This window comes from Mesocricetus auratus, unplaced genomic scaffold, assembly GCF_017639785.1.
Source record: "Mesocricetus auratus isolate SY011 unplaced genomic scaffold, BCM_Maur_2.0 Super-Scaffold_100021, whole genome shotgun sequence".
Lineage (NCBI taxonomy): Eukaryota > Metazoa > Chordata > Mammalia > Rodentia > Cricetidae > Mesocricetus > Mesocricetus auratus.
Window position 1 is genome coordinate 23,845,088 of NW_024429202.1, and position 27,573 is coordinate 23,872,660.

At 41.5% G+C, this 27,573-nt stretch overlaps 1 protein-coding gene and 1 long non-coding RNA gene across 7 annotated transcripts in view; one reads left to right on the forward strand and one right to left on the reverse strand.

Annotated features, from left to right (window-relative positions):
- Window positions 1–25,871, reverse strand: part of Ptp4a1 (protein tyrosine phosphatase 4A1) — a 31,459-nt gene extending 5,588 nt beyond the window's left edge. For 2 of the 6 annotated variants that reach the window (XM_040729198.1, XM_040729193.1), the window contains exon 1: window positions 2,255–2,405. The gene's annotated coding sequence lies outside the window, so the exon portion shown is untranslated. Of the gene's footprint in view, window positions 1–2,254; window positions 2,406–2,803; window positions 2,820–13,778; window positions 13,912–17,230; window positions 17,293–25,755 lie in introns of those variants that run through there. The other 4 variants (XM_040729196.1, XM_040729195.1, XM_040729197.1 and 1 more) reach the window with 4 other exon arrangements.
- Window positions 2,907–27,573, forward strand: LOC106022305. Its single transcript, XR_005870061.1, has 4 exons — window positions 2,907–3,912; window positions 20,198–20,284; window positions 20,578–26,164; window positions 27,341–27,573. It is a non-coding gene; the product is annotated as an uncharacterized LOC106022305 (long non-coding RNA).

Here is a 27,573-nt window from a genome sequence, read left to right on the forward strand (position 1 = left end):
TCATCTCCTTGACATTTAAAAATAACTCATATACAATTATAGCTTTACAAGGCTACACCAGGTTCTAAGTGTAAGTAACCAAGTACTTCTCACAGTATGGAAAGGGACATGTCATTAAACTCTGGTGAAGTGTGTGTGAGGGTGTGATTCTATCCTGATGGGACTCATCTATCTCTAGGAATGCCAGGCCATCTTGTTTCCACAAACCATATCGCACTGAATTGTTGCTCTCTAAGTGAAACCATAAGAAACTTCTTGCTTAAAAACTAGTAACTCCTAAGAGCATTTATTTATACCTTTGTGTCATCTCTCAGGTTTCTAACTAAATTAGCTGTTATAAATACAATTTACTTAAGGGGGTCCTCAACCATAGTCATAAGACAAACTGTTTTCATATAAACACACATTTACCTTCTTCCTATTTTAAACTCCAATTTCGCTTATCTGCTCTAAAACTAAAACCCAGCTCAGATATGAAAAAGGGATTAGAAGAATTTGTTTGGGCTTTTTATAACGGTCTCAAACACAAGGTGACTCTTATTACCGACATAAGTACATTTCATTTTCCCTAAGTTCCTTTCTAAAAATTAAACCAGTTCCATATTGGCACCAAACAGTAAAGCAAATATTCACAGGGCATTTTTCTCAGAGTACGTGCATAAAAGCTTTTCAGAGACACTGATTAGAGACAGATGAACATTAACCAAATGCAGGTCCATCTACTCCAGGCAGTCTGGGTAGGCACTAAGGAATGCGCAAGAACAAGAGCACTCAACGCCAACCACTGACCCAAACATGTAATATGTATCTTTGAGAACAAACTGCCCAAGTAAAATCTTCAGACAAAATCCAAAATCCCAGTCTGTTTTTCTGGAAAAACAAAGAACTAATGCTAAAATTGTATTCCAATCAAGACAACCTACTTCCATGTTTTCTGAAATGTGCCCTCACAAGATACTTAATCTGCCCGGTGGGTTTAAAAACCTGGTGTCTAAATTACCATTAAAGACATTACTTCAGAATGTAGACTTCCAATCATTTGAAATTATTGATAATACATCTTTTTCAGGTATGGTTTCTTGCTCTAAACATTTTTTTGGGGGCATACATAGGACTTAAACAAAGCTTTTCAAGAGTTCCATTGGGAAGCTGAAAAGCAGAAAGAAAACAAAAAACAAAAACAACAAATCTGAATTGGTTTGAAATGAGTGGAGCCACCCAGTGGCTGGAGGACACGTCTATTAAGAGTGGTGACCACGGACATCCTTCCAATATGCCCCTATCCCCTCACAGGAAAAAACAAAACAAAACTGATTAAGATCCGTAGCTCAGACCCACGAGAGATCTCCCTATTTTAACTGCACAAACTAACAGCATGCAAACATAAGAGAAACGAGAGTGTGTATGTGTGTGGCATTTAAGCCAGTTTGTCAGCTTGCAGAAATCAAGCCAATCCATAGAACCATCTACTTTATGCACTTCTGTTCCAAATTACACTCGGATTTCAGGTAACGCAGCCCCATCGAGCGCGTGTCAAACGCGGTTTCTTTCTGGGAAAGGTCTAGCTTTCATGGTTTTCAAACCATTAGCCGGCACGCAGCAAACAGGGGAAGGGGAAGGAGGAAAAAAAAAAAAAAAAAGGCAAGCCAGGAAGCACGATCCCAGAAGCTAGGTGTCCAGTGCACGCACACAACACACACACATATCGTTCCAACACCGAGGGAATCACAGCGCTACAGCAGCGGGCAGGGCCGCTCACTCAACAGGAACCTCGCGGTTCTGGCCAGCTCGCTCCTGTTGCTCCCGGCCCAGGAGCAGGCAGCCCCAGGCGCAGCCCGCCGCGGGGACCCGGGGTAGGGATCCCCCTCCGGCATCCCGCTCGCCCCTACCGACGCCTGGAGGAGGTCGGGCAAGCCCGGGCTTGAGCGGCGCCGCCGCACAGCCGCGAGGTCCGCAATCACGGGTTCGCGGTGGCGAGCGCGGGCGGCCACCGAGGCCATCTTGGGGAGGCCCCGGGCGCCGGGTCCCGGTCCCCGGCGCCCCGCCCCGGCCACGTCCACGACGGCCGCGCGGCTTCTCGGAACAAAGGCCGCAGGGGTCGCACGCGCTCAAGGCGGCTTGTCGGCCCCGCCGACCGCTCCCGGTCCGGGTCCCGTTGCCGGCGCCCCCGCCCGCCCGCCTCCGTCTCCGTCTCTCTCCCTCCCTCCCCACACAGCCGCCCCGCTCTAACAAAGGCCCGGGCCGCGGTACTCACAGGAATATGTCTACTCATTGAAGATTGTGGCCTAATCATACAGCCGGTCCCGAGGCGGCGCAGGCGGCGGCGGCAGGGCAGGCGGCGGTGGGCGTCGCGGGGCGGCGGCGGCGGCGGCGATGCAGGCGGCGGGGGCACCAGACGACCATGCAGTGAGCTGCCCGAGGAGCGTCGCCGAGCCGGCCGCAGCCCAGAGCCAATGCGCGCGCCCAGGCGCCCTTGCGTCACAAGCCCGCCTCTTTATAGCCGGCGCGACGTGCGCACCGGCGGCGGCCAATCACGGGGCGGGACGCCAGCGGCGCGGGGCGGGGCCCGGGGCGCCGACGTCACTCGCGGCGGCTGCCGCCGGTGCGAACCGGTTGATGAATGGCGCGCCGTGCGCGCTGGTCGTCGCTCACTAAAACGCGCTCGCCGCTGTGGCTCCTCGAGTTCGCTTCAACTTGGAACGCGGCTCCGGCAGGCGGAGCCCCCTCCCACCCTCCCCGCACCCCCCCCCCCCCCCCCCGGTCGCCCGAAGCCGTAGCTCGGTCGCGCCGGCCAACGGTTTACCTTGGCACCTGCGCCCCAGGATCTCCGTCATCACCCCATATTGATGTCGCATGACCGCCGGGCGGGTGACTCACCGCTCCAGTGCCCGGCCCGCCCGGCCCCAGGCTGGGATGAGGGATTCTGGTCACCACCCTCCCTCCACGTGGGAAGGCTCTCCGCAGAGTTTAGCCCTTGGGACGCGGGAAGAGTCTGTATTTTTTTTTTTTTTTTTGAGGCTTGTTGCTTCCCGACCCTTTCTCTTAGGTTACACCCCCAAACTGCTGATGCTGGTAACTGCAGTTGGCAAGATTGTGGCATTTCGAAATCACATGCATCCTTTCTTTGTACAGGCTGCTCACTCACAGATAATGAAAGGTTTGCCATCGCTAAGGGAAAGCCTTTTTTTTTTAAAAACTAAGAATCTTCGGCTTTATCAAGGACTGATTTATTTATTTATTGCGTCAAAAGCTAAGCTTCTCATTTTGCTCATCTCCAGTCCTCTGTTCCAGTGTCCTCTCTGAATCTAGGCCTCTAAGTGAAGCTGTAGCACAATTGTTTCTGTGTACACGGGGCAGCTTTCATCATGTGAAAACCCTTTCTGCTCAGCCGTTGAGGACTGGTAAACAGGACCTTTACCTGCTTTGAAGAACACGGCTTTCCAGTAACACTGAAGCCCTTTGCTTCCTGTTTTCCCCGCACTTTAGACTGGAGAAACAAGAATCAAGTTGTGCCCTCTCCCCGTGTACTGCATTTTCGGATGTATTTGGCATTTCTATTTAGAGACTCTGCATAGTTATTCAACTTTCTTATAAACATACACACTGTTAAGTAAAGTAAGTGCTTTTGAAAAAAAAAAACAGGCTAGACCTTGAAAGCAACAACAACAAAAAGTAACTCTTATTAAAACTTGCTTGCTTGGGGATCCATTTAACTCAAGGCAGCTTGAGACATATCTCCCTTTACAAATATAGGTAAAATGGGGTGATGTTTAAATTATGTAAGTCCTGAGAAAATACAGGAAGATTAAAAGTCTTGGAATGGGAAAGTAAAGTGGATCAGACCAGGAAACCCAACAGAAGACAGATTCAGTATTATGGAATTAAAACCTTTCATATGACCAGTGACTTCGGGTAAGTATTAACCTCAGCTTGGGGAAAAATACGGGCAGAATCAATTAGTGAATAGCTTGGCCACTTTGTATAATAACATACTTAGACATATTAAATTGGCCCCTCTTACTCCAAAGGTTGGTCAACACAGTGAAACAGGATAATGAAACCTTTTGGAAAGGGGAATTTGGTGAGCTAAAATAGCTCAACAAATAGTAAGCAAAGGTAAGTCAGTGTTTTAGGTAGTTTTCTTGTGGAACTAGTGATGAAATTATGAGCTGAGTAGTCCACAGATCCTGTAATTACTGCAGGTAGTGCCAATGTGTCTATTCAGTTAGCTGTCATTGAACACCAGAAGCAGGGCTCGGACTCATGGGAGGACTAACAACTCTTGGGGTCTTATCCTTTGACAAGGAAGTACCTACCACCTCATCCTATCTTCAGCTGAAAGACTGCATCTTAAACCAGATAGAGACTTGTTGGCCCATCCAGTAAATTCTCAGAAGGCCTGTCCTTTTGGCAGCTGCTCACTTGGTTTTCTGTGCTGCAGTGGTTATCAGTGTGCAGAGGGTGACTGTTCTAGTCATGGGGTAGTTTGAAGCCTGCTGATTCTCAGGAATAATCCATCCCAGCATTGAGCAAGGAGATCCCCGTGGAACAAATTAATATAGGCCTTCCCCATTTGTTCTTGGAGCATTAAGTACCTCTATGTAACAGGCTCGTAAATACTGGGCCAGACTTTAAGAGAAGAAAGAAAATAACATTGAAAAACTAGTGTTTAGACTCCAGAATCCCTAAATGGAAGACAACCACTTCTGCAAAACAAGATGCCCACTGGAAGCTACTTAACAAAGCTCATCCTTTGAGCTTTTATCAGCATATTCCAAATGTAAACAACAATACCTATAAGATCATTGAGATAAAACTGGGCATTTGTGGCATACGCCTTTAATCTCAGCACTCCAGAGGCAGAGGCAGGTGGATCTCTGTGAGTTCGAGACCACCATGGTCTACAAGTACTAGTTCCAGGACAGCCTCCAAAGCCACAGAGAAACTCTGCCTTGGAAACAACAACAACAACAACAAAAAGATAATGGGGATAGGAATATAAAAGGTACGTATGGAAGATTAAGGACCTCAGAAGGCAACAGATCAAATCCAGCGATAAAGGGACAACACATCCACAAACAATGAATTCCATTTGTGCCAAGTATATGAAAGGAAGATTTCACAGTTGTCAGATCATGTGAGGCCATGAAAGAGACTGACAGCACTCACATAGCAAGATTGTTGCACTGAAAGTTCACACATCACGCTATCAACCTAGAACACTAAGGTATGCACGAATCAAGTATATTTGGTATGGGAAAATGGATAAAGCTGATAAGTGTTTGAATATTTGGGCAGAGGATGAGCTCCCATTGCTGTTTTTAAGAAAGGTTTAAAAAAACCTGGATAAACAGCAATGGGCACTATCTGTATTGTTTAGAGTAACATATTAAGGTGAAAAACATAGTACACTTAAATTTTTAATGAACATATGTTAACTAAAAGTTAAAACATGCCCTATGGTAACCATTAGGGTTTTTTTTCTTTTTCACACTGGGCCTGTAACCTCAATTATTTGGAGATTTAGGCCAGAGGATTCAGAGGTCATACTGTCTTTAAACCCAGAAACAGCCCTTAATTCCAGCATTCAGGAGACAGAGGCAGGCAGATCTTTGTTAATTCAAGGCCAGCCTGGTTTGTAGATCCGAGTTCAAGGACAGGCTCCAAAGCTACAGAGAAACCCTGTCTGGAAAAACAAAAAATGAAACCAAAACAGCACAGCAAAAGAACTATGTTGGAGAGATGGTTCAGTGGTTATGAGTTAGTGCTGGGGGCTAGAGAGATGGCTCAATGGTTAAGAGCACTGGCTTCTCTTCCAGAGGACCTGAGTTCAATTCCCATCACCCACATGGCACCTCACAGCTGTCTGTAACTCCAGTTCCAACAGATCTGGCATTCTCACAGATATATGCACCAATGCACATAAAATAAAAAAATAAAAATATTATATATATATACATACATATACATATACATATACATATACATATATATATATATATATATATATATAATAGTAAGTGCTGCCCATCTAGAGGACCTGGATTTGGTTCCCAGCATGTGTTAGACAGCTTACCATCTTTTTTTTTTTTTTTCCGAGACAGGGTTTGTATTGTTTTGGAGGCTGTCCTGGAACAGAGACCAGGCTGGCCTGGAACTCACAGAGATCCGCCTGCATCTGCTGGGATTAAAGGCGTGCACCACCAACGCCCAGCTGCTTACCATCTTCTTTAACTATGGATTCAGAAGACTCCCTCTTCTAGCTTCTGCAAGTGTCACACAAATACACACAAATACACAAAAGAAAAGCTGGGAATATGGCTCGGTGGACAGCAAGGCATTGGGTTCTACCCCCAGTACTGCAAAAAGGAAAAAAGAAAAGGAAATAGGACTAGTCAAAGATGTTTTGATAGATTAAAAACAATACTATGTCAAAATTTCTGTAGGAATTTTAGCAACTTCCAGCGAGGAGCTAAAGTTTGTTGCAATAAACTTTTCAAGAGATCTCACCTTAAGAGAAAGTCTAGAGGCTAATAGGTATATGTAGGCTATTGTGTTTTATATAGAGTCAGACAACACAGAAACTTGCAGTCATATAGAAGATCATTATAGGTACAAATATTCATGAATGAGCTCTGGTGGATCATTATTAAATATCTTTTTGGGTTTTATGGCTTCTGTATTGTTTGTTTTTGAGATAAGGTCTTCTCATATGATGAAGACTGGCCTCAAACTCACTCTGTAGCTGAGAATGGCCTTGAGCTCCTGCTCTTTCTTGTTCTACCTCCCAAGTAGTAATATTCCAGGTATGCCTCAGCAAGCCTGGCTGCAGAAAAGATATTAACTTGTCAGATACAGTCACTAGAGGTAATAGTTTCTCTCTAAAATTAAACTGAGTCAGAGATTCAAAGTTTTTAAAAAAGTTAAAATTCTCTTTAATTTGTATGATAGGCATTTTTTTCTCCTCTCAAATTTAAATGTCTTGGGTAATCTTCAAACCAGATGAAAATATGTTTTAATTTTAACAGCTTCCTTGGGAGTTCAGTGTGCACATTAAGAAGTGACAGGACAGATTGGTCAACAGAATAGTATTTTTCACTTTGTGACCAAATAATTTCCTTCAGGCTGAATAAGGACTTATTATGGCCCCAAATAATTCAGCATTTTCATATCCTGTGGTTCACATTCTGGTACCTGAGGAAATCTAGTTTGAGAAGTCTTATTTTTAGAAAACCTGGCAAAATTTTTCCTTGTGGTTCTGTAGCCTGAATACAAATCATTTGGGAATTGGAACTCTGTAGGGCTATAGTTTCCATGTGACTGTCTAGAGCATGTTGAATTATGCCAGTTTGAAAGGAAGCAAAAAATAGCTTAGAAAAGGAGAATTTAATCTGTCTGGAGGAAAGAAACGAAGTATAACTAAATGTTAAAGGTTGTCTGTGCGTGCTCTGGCCAGGCTGGCACTTGACATATTTAATCGACAGAGTTGGCATTTAGGCTGTAGATAATCCAGACAGACACTGACCGAAGCACCATCAACAGCCTTACATAAGAACATCACACTGTTCTTGATCTGTTTCCTGCAGACACAGGAATGTTCAGGCTTTTGAAAGCTACAGAGACCATACTTTTCTCTGACTAACACAGGTGCCATTTGCTTGGGCAGGATGAGAAAACATTGCTACCTGGGTACTCTGTTAATTACTGTAGGACACTGAGTAAGGGAAACCAGTGCAAATACCTCTGAAGGTTTTGAAAATGTAAAGAAAGTTCTCATGTTGTGAACTTCTTTCTTTTGAGACAGGTTCTCACTGTGTAGCCCTGACTTATTTGAAACTGATCTACCTACCTCTGCCTTCCAAGTGCTGGGATTAAAGGTATGTGCTACAACACTGGTTAATTATTGATTTCTTAAATTCTTAAATTGTTAATTCACATAGCAAATACTAAATATTTAGATATTATCAAGTAATTTTCCACCTAAAATCCTTTTTTGTACACCCATTTTTTTTGTTTTCCCAAATATCCTTTGCACACCTTTAATCCCAGCACTTGGGAGGCAGAGGCAGGCAGATCTTTGTTAATTCAAGGGCAGCCTGGTGTGTAGATCCGAGTTCAAGGACAGGCTCCAAAGCTACAGAGAAACCCTGTCTGGAAAAACAAAAAACGAAACCAAAACAGCACAGCAAAAGAACCATGCTGGAGAGATGGTTCAGTGGTTATGAATCTCTGAGTTCGAGGCCAGCCTGGTCTACAGAGCGAGTTCCAGGATAGCCTCCAAAACAATACAGAGAAACCCTGTCTTGAAAAACAAAAACAAAGCAAACAAACAAAAAAAAAACCCCAAATGTCCTTTGCAGCCTTCCTCTTTAACAGGGTGTTCATCAGGGTTTGATCATAGCTAGGCCCTCTGGCTTCATCCTCTGCTCAAGATAGAATTTTCATCCCTTTGGCTATCAAACATTTCCCACCCCAACCCTGCTAAAGAGTCTGGACTTCATCTGGAGTTGATGGAGTTATTGGAAGATTCTGAGTAATAGTGAAAGATCAGATATTTTTAGAATATTGCAAAAACAAAAGTCACTAAGCTAAACAATTACATTTATAACAGTAAATATGATAGGAGGGAGAGGGAGCAGAACATTCAGAAGTGGAATGAAAGGGGCAGTTTCTGCCTTCTGAGTTCTGGCTTAAAGGCATGTACCACTATGCCTGGCTTGGCTTCGGTTTGGCTCTATGCCGGGGATGGGAAGTTGCTCCCTAGAGAGCTTTTTAGCATATACAAGTTTAGTTGGGTCTCCAGCAACAAAACCAAATTATAACTCTGTAAAGCCCTCAGTAGGGCCAGGTGTGGTGGAACATACCTTTAATCCTAGCACTCAGGAAGCAGAGGCAAGCAGACCTCTCTGAGCCCTAGGCTAGCCAGTAACTACATAGTGAGGCCCTGTTTAAAATTATCTCAGAACTGGGGAGGCAGAAGCAGATGGACCTCTGTGAGTTTGAGGCCAACCTGTTTATAGAGCGAGTTAAGGACAACCAGAGCTGTTACAGAGAAACCCTGTCTTGAAAAACAGAACAAAGCAAAACAACAACAATAAAAAAAGAAACCCAACTCAAAGGTGTGGGAAAAAAAATCATCCAATTTTATACTTTTGGAAACAACGCAGGAAGAACAAGAGAAACATTTCATCCAAAGGGTCACAGAAAAGTGTCACTCTTCTCAGACAGACCCTGGGGGCAAACCTTAGGGGAAGTCCTCAATTGGAATGTACCTTGCTTTCCCAAGCAATTTTATAACCCAAGTGATTGCCTTTATATCATCGGATTGCATTTTACTGACACAGAGTTCCATCCAAGAGTTACCCCCAATTTATAAAGGACAGGTAGGAAGAAACACAGTTTTTGAAATGAGCAAGTCAAAACTGAAAACTGCGTTCTTGGACACATTTTTCCGTTCATAAAATTGGGATCTGCAGGTGCAAGAGCACACAATCTCCTGGATCACCAGGATGGTTCTGAGATGCAGGATGGTGCCTGAGAATGTCCCAAGACCCCAGACTCTGTCCTTTGAAGGAAATTCATCACTGGAGGCAGAGTGAATGCACATGTTATGCCTTTGGTAGCATAAAATAGGTGTGCCACACAGAGAGACAAGACCTGTTTCTAGTCCAGTGCATCAACGCATTCCTACTCCTAGAAAAACTGCTGTTCATGTCTAGTAACGAGATCTCATTGGCTCTGACCACCAAAAAAAAAAGTCTCTGAATTCCTGGAGACTGCTGAGTTTGCAAATCCTACATTATGAACATCATAAAAGACCCAGGACAGTTGGGAAGATGCCCTGGAAGTCAGAGCATTTAACAATCAATTAAAAAAAAAACCCATGATGGCATAGGCCTGTATCCCAGAAAGTTAAGGATTGTAGGAATGCGCAGAGCATTTGCTTAGTTCTCCTCTTCTATCAGCCGTGTGCAGAGATCCTACCATGTGCTTCAGGACACCTGATACTGCCACTCCAATGACCATTTGGTTACAAGATGTGGATATTGGGCCAAGTGGTGCTGCAGACTTTTAATTTCTGTGCTCAGGAGGCAGAGGCTAGCAGATCTTTGTGAGTTTGAGATCAGAGTTGTCTACATAGTGGATCCCAGGCCAGCTGGAGTTACATTGTGAGACCCTATCTCTAAAAAACAAAGAACCAAACAAAAACAACACCAAACAAAAGATATGGGTGTATAGGCATGAATAAGACTTCCCAAATATGATGTAAATGTACATAAGTAAAATATTGTTTGTTGACAGCGCATAATTAAATGTTTCCTGTGGGTGCCCTTGGAACACTGCAGAAGAATGCTTAATTCTGCTTGGGGACTTGGCATGCTGTAAAGGAAGTGAGGTCAAGAAGGGAAGGACTAGAGTGTAGGATAAAGAGTATGAAAATTTCCCATCCCTGAGACAGACACTCCCAGTATTATCTCGGAATGAAAAGAATAAGATTCTTTTCTTGTGCTTTGACATTTTCAAGAGAGATCAGAAACTTGAGAAGAATAGAAAAAGATTCTTCCATAATGCAGTGCATTTAAAAAAAGGACTGAAGAACTGAATTGTAACTAAATACACTCCTGGTGAGAATTGTAAAGTCTTTTTATTGCTTTGGCTGAGAGCAGTCAACCATCTGTTAATTTGAATATTTGTGCTTTTAGTCTTCTTCATTTAAAAAAATGCATAAAGCACTAAATAGAATAAAGGGAAAGAAATGTCTATGACATTTTCTGGTTTGGTAATGGAATTTCCCACTGTTCCTATAAGTTTATTGAAATAAGACCTGACTACTGATTCAGATGCTTTGCTAGGATCTTTTCCTACTTTCTGTTGTCAGCAACTATAGCAATTACCTCTTAAATGACCCAAGTCAAGTTAACTGTATCCTGTTACAGTTGCAGACCCTGGCTGGTCAATAGTTTAGTAGAGCTGTGCTCACACCATCATTTCCTGAACACTTTTAGTCTGTTTATAAAATTTCATCATGATTTACCTTCCCTGCCCTTGTATACAAAAATACCAATTTCCAGTTTTCTCCTGACCCAATCAGTGATGATGCAATTCATTCCTTGCTAGTAAACTACATGTTCTCCAGCTGTCACTCTTTGAGGCCCCAAGATCTAGAATATTTGCTGACATCCGGGGAAGATTGACAAACCTAGCTCTATTGAGACACTAAAATAGTTATACCATGTGACAGGATTCTAGGCCAGCTTCAATTCCCTCTCTTGGGTGACAATTCTATTTTTAGGTCACCCTTGTAAATGTTTATAAGAAGGAAACACCATAACCTTTGGCATTCCATCTTGAGCACAGACACAGAGGTTTGCAAATCATGTGAAAATTATTCAATCATCACAAAAAATCACAATAGCCAAAGATGTCTTATTACTTTATGACCTTAAAATACATATGTTTTGAAAGCAAAAATTTAACCTTATGTTGAAAGGAGATCCATGGATTCAGCAGATGGAATCCCTAAGCAATAGGAACAAGTTACTGGGAACTTGTTGATTAGGAAAAAAAAAAAAAAAAGGAAGGTTGAACTTGAATAGCATGTACTGAGGAACAAGATCTGAACTTAAGCAATATACGTAGCTATACCTTCTGTTTTGCAATTTATAGAACCAGTTAAATATAATTCTGGTCCACCCAGAACGATTCCTATGCAACTATTAACATCATAGTTCCCAAGAACATTTGATTTATGGTCTGGGAGATTACCATAAGGGATAAAGACAAAAGGTACAAACCCAATGGATTAAGGTCAGTCTTTGGGTCCTAGAGTTCAAGGAGAGAATTCACCTGTACAAATCCTCTGAGCTCTATCTATACTCTGAGGCACACACTACCATACACAACCACAGAAATTCTGACTAGAAAATGAACTATAGCCAGGCTCTCCAGGGCTATATAGTGAGCCATTGTCACAAACAAAATACAATAAAATAAAAAAGGTTGGGTGTGGTGGCAAATGCTTTTAATTCAGCACTTAAGAGGCAGAGGCAGGAGGATCTCTTCCAACTCAACCATAGCCTGGTATCTACAGCCAGACCCAGACCAGTCAGGGCTGCATAGTAAGACCCTGTCTCCAAAAATAAATAATGCGATATGTACATTTTACCTAACCAGTTAAAGGTGTTAATAAAGAAAAAGAATGAGACACAAAAACCAAATACACAATTTTAAAGAGAACATTATTTAAAAGGAAACCCACTTATAGGTGAATGTTTTATTCTAGTCCTGGGAAAGAACCTGCAACTTCCTTAAGAGACTTTCGGGCTATTTGGGGCCTGTTGGTGTGGTTCACTCACCTCTGTGAAGGTCTTCTCTCTGGGCAGATTGAGAAGAGAGCCCTTTTTTGTAGTGGTAGCTTGCCTCAGCTCGCTAAAGTGTGCTGTCCAAGTCTCTTCCAACTACTTTTATAAGCCAGAGGACCTCCTCTCCCTGGATAAGCCTATTGTCTCTGATAATTACATCATTTTTTCACACCACAAATAGTTACAATACAGGAAGGGATAGCAAAGAAAGCAATGTTTGGGATCTATGATATAAATGCCACAAGATAATACTGGGGATATGCGGATAATTTGATGTGATCCAGAGTCATCAGACTGCAAGCCTCATTTTCAAAAGTCTTCAAATCTTGTAAACAGTTTACATAATTAAATAAGAGTGTTTTGTTTGTTTGTTTGTTTTAAAGATAGGGCTTCTCTGTAGTCCTGATTGTCTTGGAACTCTCTGTAGACCAGGCTGGCCTCAAACTCAGAGATCCTCCTGCTTCTGCCTCCCAAGTGCTAGGACTAGAGGATTTGAGACCATGCCTGTCTGCGTTTGTTTTTATATTGACTCAACAAACCATTTCTCAACTTCTCCTATTACATGGAAAAAAATCTAAAACAAAGTTTGGTCACAATTCACAAGATTCTATGACTGTAACAAAGAAACAGGCACCATAGAAGGGTGTCACAAAAGACAGCTGCTAACTGTGTGTTTATTGCTGGGTGTCTAGCACAGGGCTGCCCATGCGCTAAGCAAGCCCCTTGCCACTATTACACACTTGGAGTCAGCTTTGAAGTATTTTAACAAAGAAAATAAATTGTATGAGTACTAGAAAGTCTTAAGAGCTGGGCAGTGGTGGTACACGCCTTTAATCACAACAGTAGGGAGGCAGAGGCAGGTGGGTCTCTGTGGGTTCAAGGCCAGCCTGGTCTAAAGAGCTAGTTCCAGGATAGGCTTCAAAACTACACAGAGAAGCCCTGTCTCGAAAACCAAACCAAACCAAAACACAACAAAAGGGCATTGAGATAACAGGTTTATTGTTTAAGAAATTTGTGCCTGTCATCCAGTTCTCTTAGAATGAAACTCTGCATCCCATTCTAAGCTCCATTTCAGTGTCTGTCAGGGTGGAGCCAGGAAAAAGGTTTTTTGGTTTTGGTTTTGTTCTTTCCTTTGAGACTATGTCATATTATATAGACCTGGAACTTGCTATATAAGCCAGAATTTATATAGCTGGCCTCAGAATCATAGATTTGCCTGCCGATGCCTACCAAGTACTGAGATAAAAATCCATGTACCACCTTACACAGCTCAGAGAAGTTTTTATGCAAGAAGTGTGCCCACTTTCTAAATGAAAACCAACTATCATCAGTTCTATTGGTCAGGGTTCTCTATAGAAACAACTTATAGAATGAATCTCTGTATGTATAGAAAGAGGAGTTACTAGAATGACTTACAGGCTGCTGTCCAGCTAGTCCAATGACTTGCTATGAATGGTAAATTCAAGAATCCAGAAGTTGCTCAGTCCACAAGGTGGGGTATCTCAGATGGTCTTCAGTAGATGCTGGAATCCTGAAAAAGTAGGCTCTACTGCCAGTGAAATAATGGACTTGTTGACAAGGCAATAGCAAGCAGGCAAAAAAGCAAAAGCTTCCTTCTTCCATGTCCTTACATAGGATTCCAGCAGAAGGTGTGGCCCAGATTAGAGGTGAGTGCCTTCCTGCCTCAAGATGTGGATTAGAAATGGGTCTTCCTATTTCAAATTAAGGAAACATTTCTCTCAAGTATGCCCTCTACTATTAGATTTTAGTTGATTCCAGATGTAGTCAAATTAACAACTAAGAATAGCCATCAGAATCACTTTCAAGAGATGGGGAGGTTTTGTTCTAGTCTCAAGCTTCGGGGCTATGTGATAATACCGCCTCAGGCTCTAATATACTGTTTGCTTGTTCTGCGCTTCAGAAAGTGTTCACTTCAACATGTAAATTGCATTGGTTGGAACTTTCAGAGACCCTCTTGTCTCTGTTTCCAGAGTACTAGAATTAAATGTGTGTGCCACCACACCCAACCTGCAACCTTCAGAATAGCTGTGAATGAGGGCACATAGCTATGCATCTGGCTAATCCAGCCAGGCATTGGTGGTGCATGCCTTTCATTCCAGCACTTGGGAGGCAGAGGCAGGCAGATATCTGAGTTCGAGGCCAGCCTGGTCTACAAAGGGAGTTCCAGAACAGCTTCCAAGAAAATACAGAGAAACCCTGTCTCGAAAAAAAAAAACAAAAAAATGTTTTAATAACAGATTTTTATGACAATAAGACATGTCTGCTCCTGGGAGCACCAATGTATTTCAGAGAAGATGATGGGCACTGAAGAAATGCCACATGGAGTTTACTTTCTTTGTGGCAAAAGTAAGCCACTGGGCAAGAAAGTGCCCTTGCCATGACTGTTGGCAGTATGTTGTCTAAAATGGACAAACAGGACACAAAAGAGTGACTATAAAACCTTGCCAAGACAAGGTGGGACAATCCTTCAGAATTTTGCTTTACAGAAAAGTCTGTCAGAGATGCTAGGCCTACAGGCTGAAGATGGATGCCCCAGTGTTGTAGAAGAACCTTGGGTAACTGTCTAGATAGCCAGCTGTTATCATTTCTCACATGTTTTGAAGTTGCTTGCTCACATTTCCTGCTTACTCAGTTAACAATAGTTCCTTCTTGGGTCTCTGAGGGAGTTGAAGACTAGTTTAGTTGTTTGCATTGTTTACCAGACTCAGAAAAGAAACTCACTAAAGAGGTGTAAAGAGTAAAAGTTTGAGAGACATTAAAAGATAATTTGATAATGCAAATTAGAATAGAAAGTAAATTAGGTACAAGACTTTGGACTCAACAAGATAGGGTAGCTAATGAGGTATTTTCTATGAATTTGTCAAATGTGAATGGACTAGGTATTTTCTCATTTGTTAAATGCAAATGGCTAGACATTGTTGCTGAACTTATTGCCTATATAAATTGTATATATTTATTGTACATAGTTTCTTTTATTTTAGTAGTTTCTTTGGGTTAGACAAAAAGTGAAATTGTGATGATATATTATTTATGATTTATTAAAGCTTGCCTGAGGATTCAGAAAGCAAAGTCAGCCTCAAGCTACAGCAATCTGGCAGTAGTGGCACACATCTTTAATCCCAGGACTCAGAAGACAAAGGCAGATGAATCTCTTTGAGTTCAAGGTCACTCAGGGCTATAAGAGATTGAATCAATCTAAAAGAGTAGAGGAACAGAGCTCATGCCATTAGTCCCAGCACTAGAGAGTTATCAAAGATAGAGCAAGGTCTTCAGTAGTCAGTCTCAGGAGTCTATCCATGTTAAGGAGAGAATAGCAGCTTGAGTCAATCTGAAGAGCCATGAAGTCGAGAGCAGTTTGAGCATCTCCCCTTTGATCTGAGCTGAGGTAGAGGTAAGAGCTAGTGGCTGACTGCTTTGCTTTTCTGATCTTCAGCTTGAAGCTTGAACCCCAATATCTGTCTCTGGGTCATTTATTTATCATGCTACATGACTCTAATTATGAGAATGTATCAGAAAAACATAAGCTAATGGACATTGTAATTAGCTTGTACTAACCAGAAATATCAAGATTATAGTGGCCAGGCATTGGTGGCGCACGCCTTTAATCCCAGCACTTGGGAGGCAGAGGCAGGCGGATCTCTGTGAGTTCGAGGCCAGCCTGGTCTACAGAGCTAGTTCCAGGACAGCCTCCAAAGCCACAGAGAAACCCTGTCTCGAAAAACCAAAAAAAAAAAAAAAAAAAAAAAAGATTATAGTGAATACTAAACTACTGAGCCAGGCATGGTAAGACATATCTGTAATCCCAACACTTGATGGGTAGACATGGGAGAATCAGGAGTTCAAGGTCACCCTTGGCTACATAGGAAGTTTGAAGTTAGCTTAGTCTACAAGAGTGATGATGGACCTCAAAACAACCAAGGGGGAGACTGAACTACTGTTCTTTTTTAAAGGTTCATTTATTACATATACAGTGTTCTGCCTACATGCCAGAAGAGGGCACCAGATTGAATTGTAGATGGCTGTGAGCCACCATGAGGTTGCTGGGAATTGAACTCAGGACCTCTGGAAGAGCAGTCAGTGCTCTTAACCTCTGAGCCATCTCTCCACCTCCCTGAACTACTGTTGATGAAAGTAGATAGGACTTTCCAACCTGATCCAGAATATCTTTCTCTATATAAGCATTACTCGAAAAATTGAGGAGAATCGCATGTCTGTCTGTGGCTGAGCAGAGAGAGTTATACTGATGCTATTTTCTTGATTTTCATAAATGTACTGCAGTTAGACAACAGAATGTTCTCATTTACACATTGAAGGTTATGGGCCTTTCAGGAAATCGAAGGGCCCAAGTGACAGCTGTCACTTACTTGTGACTGGTTAAGTGGACATGATAGTGTATCATATAGAAATAGAGATACATGAAACATGTAGCAGAAAGCTATTAATCTGGGGAAACTAGGTGAAAAGCATGTGGCAACCATTTATATTTTTCTTACAACATAGATCTAAAATACCAATACTTATTAAAAATAAAAATCTTTATAACAAGGCTACTGACATTGTTCTTGGGATAGAAACATTTTTAATACCGCACCATTAAGTGGGCTAGTGTGTTTAACACCTAGAAGAGTCTCCTTTGTGAAATAGGCACAGTTGGTGGGAGTGTTGGTGGGAAGGCAGCTTACTAAGGAAGAAGAGACTAGAGAGTTGAAATACAAAAAAAAAGTTAAACTCTAGACTTAAATTTGATTATGTAAAGGAGTTAACGTAGTCATCTAAAAATTGAATAACGAAGAACTGCTGATGTCTGTGTATACAAACAGTACTTTGAAGAGTGGAATTGGATCTACCTTGTTTGAGCATCCGAGAGAAGCCTGCTTTGTTTTGCACTCTTGAGTGGTGGGCGAATCAGCTAGAAATGGAAGTAGATGGAGTTAGGCAGGAGAATGTTGTTGTTCTTATTATTTTGCTTGTTTTTTGAGACAGGTTTTCTCTGTGTAGCCCTGGCTATCCTGGAACTTGATCTATAGATCAGGCTGGCCTGCTTCTGCCTCCAGAGTGCTGAGATTAAAGGCACGTGCCACCAGGTCCAGCTGAGCATGCTATTATTAATCTCATTTCCCTTGCAGCTATTGCATGACTTGCCTGACATCTTGTAGGAAAGCTTTGGGTTTGTTCCCTAAATCTTGTACTCTTGCTGTGGAACCAGTCTAGTGAATGGGCACAGTGTGTAATACCTCTCTCAAGCTCCATGGTCAAAGATAGCCTTCTGAATGCATAATGCCTTGGTTGAATGGACAGCTCTTATTGTCCCTGGCATCTCCTGTTCACAGTGTGATGCATATGGATGATGTATTTGGTGACTGTCGGATCACTTATCACAAAGAGTTGATTTTTAGTGTGAAGATTAGACTGTAAACAAGGAACCAGTTACTTTAACATTGCAATTCTATCCTGTAATAAATTCCAAGAAGTAAACACAGTATGATAGGAAGAAAGGCTTTCTACCAGTAGGAGTTTCATTGTTTTCAGCACCCAACTGATAAGAAAAGAGAGTGGGACTGGGGTGGAGAGGTTTTCTGAGATGTGAAACTTGCAGTTTATTCAGGATGCTCTTGGGCTAATGGAGACTCTAGCATAACATAAAAACAATTCTTTCATTCCTTTATTTTTGAGACAGGATCATTAACTTAGGCTGGCTTCTAACTTCCTATGTTGCCAAAGATAACATTGAACTCCTGATTCTTCTGCATTCATGGTCCCAGTGCTGGGATTATAGGCATTTGGTTTTAGGAGTTGCTGAAGATTGAAGCCAGCAAAGCAGAGGCAGGAGGTTCAAAGTTGAGTTATCCTCAACTCCATTGGGAATTTGGTAAAGAGTGGTAGCATTTCAGAGTAACAGGAAATAATCAACAAATATTGGACTTCAGTTACTACTTGTTTGAAGTAAAGTGGGATTACCAAGAATTGACTTTCTGAGGACTTCTAGTTGTTCAATGAAGCATACAGTCAGATCAGCAACTTCAAGGTGACAGGTAGGAAATGGCTAACAATAAAACTAATATTTGACATGCCAACACTAGTGCTGGGTTCCTTTGTGTCTGGAATTTGAATCTACCAGTACATATCAAGGATTGAAAATCTGAAAAGTTGTCAAAAGAAAAGTGATCATTAAATGTGCCTAGGCTATGGAGATAGAAAGCAGAGAGACTAAAGGACTGAGAGTTGACTGCTGACTGCTGTGCAGGATGTGCAGTAGATTTCTTTGAAATGGAGTGGACTCAGGTCAAGTTTCTTGTTCTCAGGGTGTGGCCCACTGTTCACCCACTGTTGATTAGTTTCTTTTGTATTCTTTTCAATGCCTATTTCAAAACTTCCATTTCTCAATACTTTTAGTATACTTGCTGTATATCTTTGGAATACATGTTTTTGAAATTACATAATGGTATTTTGATAGGAGGATTGTTTTGTATTTAATGTCTTTTTTTGACACAGGTTCTCTCTATTGTATAACTCTGTTCTAGAACTTGCTCTCTCAGAGAACCACCTGCCCGTCTTCCAACTGCTGGGATTAAAGGTGTGTGTCACTAGGCCTAGAGATTTTAGATGCATGAGTGGATTTTGAAAAATGTATCTTATGTTTCCATATGAGTTGTTTCCTGCTTCTGCCAATTGCTTGATGGCTAGTAGCTCAAGGAGAAAGCACATGCCCATTTTATCCATCTACTCCCTTCATGGACAAAAGACTTCCTCCAGCTTCTACTGTTAGCTTCAAGAAAATACGAAGTTAATGCATGGTGGTGTATACATTTAATCCAAACTCTTGAGAGGCAGAGAGGTAAGAGGATTTCTGTGAGTTTGAGGGTAGCCTGTTCTACATAGTGAGTTCCAGGACCGCCAGGGTTTCATGGAGAGACCTTGTTTCAAAACAAAACTAAACAAAACCCAACTCCCTTCCCCAAAATAAAAATCCTTAGGAGTCACATTGAGCAAACAGATTAAATGTCCTTGAAATGTCTTTTGGGAACAAACATCAGAGGAACAGTGTATAACTGTATTGATTTGATCAAGCAATTCTATATTATTTTCTAGGACATGTGTGAATGTACCCTCCCCTCCCAACAGGTGTGACTGTTCTGTGTCTTCCTTCTCCAACACTTGACATTGTACAATACCTTAATTGTTTACCATCCACACCTACAAATCCTGTGTCCCTGGGATTACTAACAGGTTTGAACTTGCCTTCACATATATTGATTTTCTTTAGAATTTTCCCTAATCATGTCCTTGATTTCCTGGTTCTTGTTGACTTGTAGTACTTTCTTGCAAACCACAGAGCAAAGCAGAGATCAAACATGAAAGACAGTGATTGCCATAGTTGTTAGAAATGGAGTGAAATACATTGTGAATTGAAATTCTTCAGGTTGGGTAGTGGGCCAATAATACTCATTACATCATTCCTTGTTTCTATTGTTAATCTTATGTGCTCTCTAATTTTAAAAAGGTTCTACATGCTAGAATGTGCTCAGTCTTCAAAGTTTGTTCTTCTCACATAGAGGTCCACATAGCGGGGAGACTAGCTTCTCAGAGAACTTGTTATAGGGTAACATCCACTGGCACTTCAGATGTCTGGGCTCAAAGCTCTGGGAAAGGGGCTCATGTGTATTTAGCTTCTCATGCAACCTTGGACAGCAAAAGTTTTTGAATTATTGTAAGGAAATATTCTTTAGCATGTCTTTTAGTCTATCTAAAAGTAATACTGTTGAATTGCCTTCCAAATATGTTCTCCATCTTTTAGTGTTTAAATATATTTTTAGCAATAGGGTCTCGCAAATCCCAGGCTGGTCTTTTACTGTGTAGCTGAGAATGACCTTGAATTGCCGTTCCTTCTGCTGGACTCAAAGGTGAGTGCCACCACTCAGCTCTTCATTTTTTACCTCATGCTGTTTCTTGGTGTCTGCAGTATTTTATCTGTCTGAGCCAAATTTCAACATCTTATTAATTATTCATTGTTTATGCAACACTACCCTTAAATACTAGCATACATAACTTCAGCACCAAGTATCTTCAATTGAAGGTTTAATCTAATTTCTATTGCATTTTTAATGGAATATGTGACATCCATCATTTATAATCCAATTTCTGAATTATTCAGCTTCATTTTTTTTCCATATCTGTCTTTTTTCATGGAGACTAGAAACCAATGAACGGTATTTGAAGGGTTTTGAAACAAAACTTTGAAGCTAGAGGAGCTACAGTAAGAGCCTTACATTTCCCTCTCTGATTTGGGCGCTGACAAGAAAGAAACCTTGGAAACGCCCTCCTTAGAACAACCTGCCATTCCCGACCAACTTAGATTCCAGAGAACTTTACAGGTGATGATTAAGTGCTTGAAAATTTGCATGTGTGTTTGTCAGCAAACTGAAAAGTTCCCCTCTATTTTGCAAAAGCATTCCAGAGATAATTTACTTTTCCATTTCACTAATCTCTGTTTAGCCGAATAAGACTGGTTCTGATGGAAGTGAAATGTATCTGTGACATCATATCTGCTTTCCTGTTTTACAATCCTTGTCTGGACCTGCCTGTATCCCAATGGCAGGCCTCTTCTCAGATTCCTGGCTACTGAAGTGTCCTCAAAGTGCAGAAAGGTCAGGATGGTCAGTCATTGTCCCTTTCTTCTGTCTAAGCAACCAGTATTGAGGGTCCCTATTCCCTTAGGGCTTTCATCCACAGACAGAGATGTTAACAGAGTTTAGGAGAATTAACTAAACTTCTCTTTCACTGAAAAAGAAGTGAACACCATTGGTTGGTTTCAAGTCCTCTGATTGAAGATGGATTAGCTTTGGAGCCCAGCCATTGGCTCTTTTCTTTGGAGGTGGGGAGGTCCTCTAAAACAGTGGCTTTTCACCTGGAGATCACTGAAAACAGTATCTCAAGATCCCATTCTGAGAGATGCAGATCTTTTTGACCTATGCCTGGAAATCGTCATCTTTGTCGTTGTCACCAAATAAAACTTTAGGCATTAGTTAACCGAAGATACTAGCTTCTTGACATAGAGAAACATTGGCGAGGAAAACCGGGGCTGGTGAAGCCCTTCCTAATAACTAGAATCTTTTGAGTAAATATACCGTGCTTGGAGGAGACTTTCAGGTGTGGGTGGTTTAGAGCAAATTTCAGGTTAAAGCAAGACTGTGAGATGCTAAGACTGAAATATTGCTTGTTTTCTGAGGGGGGTTGGGCCTAGAATTCCCTCAGATACCAAAGTCTGGATGTGTAAGGCTTGCCAAGAATGGTGTGTTTGTGTGGCACCTTCACGGACCATCCTACTCTCTTTAGGTAACCTTTAGCATGCTTAATCAGTGTAAGTGCTATGCTGATGATTTAGAAAATTGTTTGTATATTTCAATGTAGATGTATTCCCCCCAATTTTGTATCAATGATTGGCTGAATCCATGGATGCAGAATCCTTACATGGAAGGTTGACTGTACTGAAAAAAATCACAAACAGTAAATCATAATCAGGCTTGCCTTTCCTTATAGTGGTGTTTCTTTTCTATAAAGTAGGAATTGCTTCTGTGAATTATTACTCTTGTGATTAAAACCCAGTGAACATTAGTGTTACAGAGGAGACTATAAGCCATCTCTAGGTCTGGGTTAAATTATAGATAAAATACAGAAGGTTCATTTCCTGGGAGGTCCCTGGGATCAGATATTTTTAACATGATTATTTTAATCCAATACTTTTCTGTAATCCACCCTTTGTGACATTAATGAGATATCTTAAACCTTTGTGGCTGGCAAAACAAGTGCCAGCAAAACAGAGTGACAACGTGACCTGTGCCCCAAATAAACATAGCTATTGACTTTTAACTAGTCCAAATGTTCTGGAAGGCTATCAGCTTCCTGGTCTTTGATACACGTGGGCACAGTCATTGTGACTAAATCATCTGAGGCTATTATGCTTTTGGGTTGCTCTAGGGACCCTATTTTTAAAAACAGTTCTATTCTTATGCCACTAATGTTAGTTACAAACACAATTTTCTTGCCATTTAATTAAGACACCAAGAAAGCCACATTATTGTTCTGGTTTCAATACTACCAAACCTTTCTTTACTCACAGGGGACCATGGAAAAACTTGTTTCAATGTTACATATATAACTTTTTTTTTTTGAGACAAGTTCTCATCTTGCAGCCTTGGCTGACCTGGAACTTGCTGTGTAAGCCAGGCTGGCCTTGAACACAGATAACCACCTATCTTTGACACTTCAATGCTGGGATTAAAGACATGTACCACCATAGCCAACCATATATAAGAGTGTTTTGTAAGTAGTAGGTGTATTGACTTAAACCAATCCCAGTTTTGAGAATGTGTGTAAGGGTGGCTTGTGTGTTATTCCATTCACTGTAGCAATCTCTGAGGTACAGAAGTTCAGGGGCCAAATGCCCTCTGCAGACCACTTTCTCCCAGTTCTGAACTGTGGCTTGGAAGAGACTGCTCAGTAGCACGGAGACACACTGTCTCCTCTGTATTTCCAGTCCCATTGTGGTTACCTGAGCCCTGAAGTATAACTTCTTAACAGAATTGCTCTGCTCACTGGTGGGCATCCAATTCATGCTGGATGGCGATTTCTTCATCTAAAAATGTTTGCTCAACAGTTCACTGCAGTTTGTGTGGTTTAAAAAACCGAATTATGAACCCCACACGTTTCTCAATCCAGTTGCTCGTCAGCCTATTTAGCACAGGTCTTTCAGCTGCACAAGGTCATTGAAAATCTGAGTCCAATTCTAGAATGTAAGACTCAGTTTTTCTGCCTTCCTACTCTTTGTAAACCATGCACTCCAGTCCATCAACCATACAACAGATGAAAATGCTAAATAACCTCAGATCTAAGTAGAAACATATACCATAGTTTTGTAGGCACTATTCCTTGAAAACCCTCAGTATGAGATTAAGATGCTATTCATGCCACAAAGTATATTTTTCCTGTCTTCTTTTTAATCTATTAAGTACTTTAAGGTAGAAAATAGAGGACAGTTACTTTGATGCCTTTGCCTTTTTTGTTCTTGTCCCTCTTCCTTTTCCTATCCTTCCTCTTCCTCTTTCCTTTTTCTTTTTCTTTTCAGGGTCTCACATCGGTCCTATGATTTCCACCTCTTGAGGGCTGTATTACAGTCATGGGCCACCATATCTATTCCACTAGGTCAGAAGTTCTATAAAGACAGCATTGGTGGCATCTTTCTTTCAAGGCTTTGACACCCCCTGGCTCCCCAGAATGTAGGAGGCACACATCAGGTGTGCGATGTACTAATTATTTCTTAATAAGCAACTATCGTTTCATCATTAAAAGAAAAATCCATTTTATGTTTTTTCCCCTCAGAGAATTTGCTTTGGAGGCAGGGTCTTACTACACACACCTTGAATTTGAGATGCTCCTGTGCCCGCTACATGAGTGTGTGATTACAGCTCTATGCCTGCAAGCCTGGTTCCAGTTCCACTCAAGGCTTTTAAAAAATATCCAAATTTCAGGAATTATGATGTAAACATCTTTAATTATAATTAACTACCTGTGTGTAAGTGTGTCTGTGTACCCTCCCACACTCATGCATGCCCATGGGTGTGTGAAATCAGAGGGCAATTTGTGGGTGTCAGTTATCTTCTACAATGTGAATTCTATTGACCAGGCTATCAAGCTTGGCAGCTGGGGTACGGCTTCCTCAAGGGGCCATTTGTGTCCAGGCACCTGCGGCTTCCAGGTTACCTGGAGCATCTTGGACCAAACTACAGACTTGGAAGTGCAAAGCCAGGTCCACCTTTTCTGGATGTCTTCCAGTATCGCCCTATGAGTTCAACATAGAGCTTCTGGGCCCTTTTCTCAGGCTGCCTTTGTCCGTAGCTGTGTCCCACGGCTCTCCTCTGACAAGGTCCAACTTCTACCTTTGCTTCACCTTGGGATACATTTGCTGACTCCAGGAGATGAAAACCAGTGTTAAGTAATTAACCCCGTGACCCTTTTAATGATCCTGTTTCATCATTACATCACTTTGCATGGCTCCAGTTTGACTTCTGTCTGCCAGTTTGTTTGATTGATTTTTTTTATTTGCTCATTTTTAGGAATCCATACTGTTGTTGATTATCTTTGTGTTATCTCAAGAACAGCTAATCTTCATGATGCTAATTTTCTTTTTGTCAAAAAAATTGAAACATTGCTCATAGTCCTGTAAAGTTACCAAAATCATGGTGAGCTGCCAGATAACCTAATAATTTATAACAGCAAAATATCCTATTTCTCTAATAGTGAAATACTAACTTACTGGTCAGTGCTGACTATTTTTTTTTTTCATCTCACAATGTAGGTCAGACTGACCTGGAACTTGTAGCAATCCTCTTGTCTCAGTAAAGGAGTATAGGTATAAGCCTATATAGTAGGTTTATATGTATAAACCATAATGCCTGACTTTATATTTAAAATCAGCTAGTTTTTAGGCCTTTGACAGTTTCTGCCAACTCCTAATAAGTACATATTTTTCTGACATACGACGTGGGTGGGTGAGACATTTCTCAGAAAAACTGAACCTAATACTCTGCTGTTAGAGTAACATTAGGAAGCAACAAAATGGATAACTCATTTAGCCTTGGTTCTAAAAATTCACTTTCTGATTTTTATTTTATGCAAGCCGGGGGTAAACCGTTCATATTAAGTTGGAGAACAGATGTAACAAACAAATCAGTTCATTAAATGGTTAGACTGCTTCTCCACAAAAGGAAAAAAGGGAGGAGAATTAGAGCAGAGAGAGGTAGAAAGGGCTGCTCAGACTGTCAACAAAAAGGGGAAGAGAGGTGGGGGAGGAAGGGATGCAGTGGAGAAAGATGGAACCATTGTGGTCAATACCTTTGCTTAAAAGTTTGGGCAATGGTAGTAACTTTAACTGATGAAGAAAATTCTTTTTTAGGCCTTTGTCCTAATCCAATATTTGTCTTGTAAGTATTTATCTTGTGCGTATTGTATGAAGAGACAGGTCCTGGAAATTCAACTGAGGGCCTTCCATATGCTCCTCCACACAGATATATCTCCAGCCTTTTTTAACTTTTAGTACTGAGACAGGATCTCCCTAAATTACCCTTGAACTTCCCATCCTTCCGCCTCAGCTTTCTTAGCTGTGATGACAAACTTATAAACCACCAGGGCTGGATTAATACTATATTTGAAACTCTGGAGAAACTCGGTATCTGTCTGAAGTATATGAATGCTCTGTAGAGTTCTTAATTTTTTTTATTATAAGTCAACAGTCCAGGCTATAAATCCTCTGTAGAAAGTGCCACTAACCTCAGTGTTTTTTTAGGGTGAGAAGGGGAAGAGAGTGAGCCACACCTACCTCTCACTTGCTGTCCTTCCTCCTCTGGTAGCCATGCTCCTAGCTGGGGAGAAGGGCAGGGAGAGATGCTGCAGGAGTTCCAGTACAACAAACAGCCCTCAGCAGTGTTGTTTCCCTTTATGACCCTTGGATCCTTTCCTAAATCCAGCAGACATCTGACTCCCTGGTGTGATCATCACACTCATGGTCAGAATTGCAGCACACAGGCTGGCACTGTGGTTGGGAATTGTGAGTCACTCCTCCAGGTTCTTTCTGGTGTGGAAGTGAGTGTCCGAAAGGGAAAAGAGCAGTCTGTCAGGTGAGCTCATCATTGTCATCATCACCAGCTTCCTGAGGGACTACGCAGTGTAAGTGAAAAGAGCACCTGTCAGACTTCCAGGAAGTCACTGTCTCATGTGACCATGGGAAGGTGAGTAAAGCTCTCAGAGTCTCAGTTTTCTCAGAGAAAGGTGAAAAATCAACCCCTTGGTAGCACTAAATGGATATGCCTAACGTGTGGGCAGTATTCTGCTGTGGTTGGTTTGGAAATGCAATGTCTTCCACAGCCTCCACGAGTTAAATGCCATAACCCCCAACTGGTTACACTCTAGAACTTTTTATTTATTTACTTAGATGTGGTCTTTACCTGCTTCTGACTCCAAAGTAGTAATCCCCCATGCCTGACTTCTGGTGGTACTTTTTGGGACTCGTGGAAACATGAGGAGGTGGGGTTTGGTTGGAGGGAGTAAATTACCTCGGGCATGTTTGGAGACTGACTCCTGCCTGCCCCTCTTTCTTTGGTTCCTGTCTGCCATGAGATGAGACATTGCTCATGTCCCATCTCTGTTATCTTTGGCCCCAATTTAGGGCCAAGAATCTGAACAGAAGCACTGGAAACCTTGAGCTAAAACAGGTCTTCTTTAAGATGTTTGTGTTGGCCATTCTGTCATACATTCCACATATGCAGGTCAAGACAAAGTAAAATTTTATAACACTGTATACATCATATAAGCATTTTAGATGTTATAGCCTCCATACTTGTAGAAAAACTGGACATGACTGCAATATAACAGACAGACAAAGAAGGAACGACCTATGAACTAGATGACTATTCATTAGGCCATTTATTCATTTTTAAAAGTTTGTTAGTTACTTTTATGCAAGTTCTGTGACTTGCAATAAGGATACTAGGATATATAATGTACATTGTGTGCCCTCAAGGAATTTATTATCTAGAAGGAAGGATTGTACATAAAGTTGGATGTGAAATGTGTGCATAAAAGAAATGCCATGGCCATTCACAACAGACTGATCCTGAAGGAAAGCTTACTAGAAGGAAGGCAAGGCAAGCCAGTTCCAACATGTGTTGAGTCCCCATTATGAGACAGCTCCAGATATTTGCATATTCAACAAGGATCTGCAGACAGAAGAGGCTGAGTCAAAGTGGAGAGGCCGGAACCTGTAGATAAGGCATGGATGGAAACAAATACCTCAAGTGGAAGCCACATCCTAACAAAGATGGAAGTCATTTTCAAGACGTGCCTGATGTGATATCATGGGCATTCACACATATAAAGCTAAAGTTTATTGTTTTTTTCTCTTGCAGATAATTCATGCCATACATCCCATGGAAATAGTTAAGTTGAAGAAAATTCTTTTGAGAATGTATTTCTCTGAAGACTCATACAGAGTCTTCTAAGGATGACCACAGAATCCTTCAGTTCTTTTACTCCTTCATCTTTCATTTTCAACAATACAACTTAACTCTGTAACAAGCTCATTTGGAGCTGGAAGCTCTTAGAAAAATGTTAATGTAATAAAACTCAGTGACTTATGTTA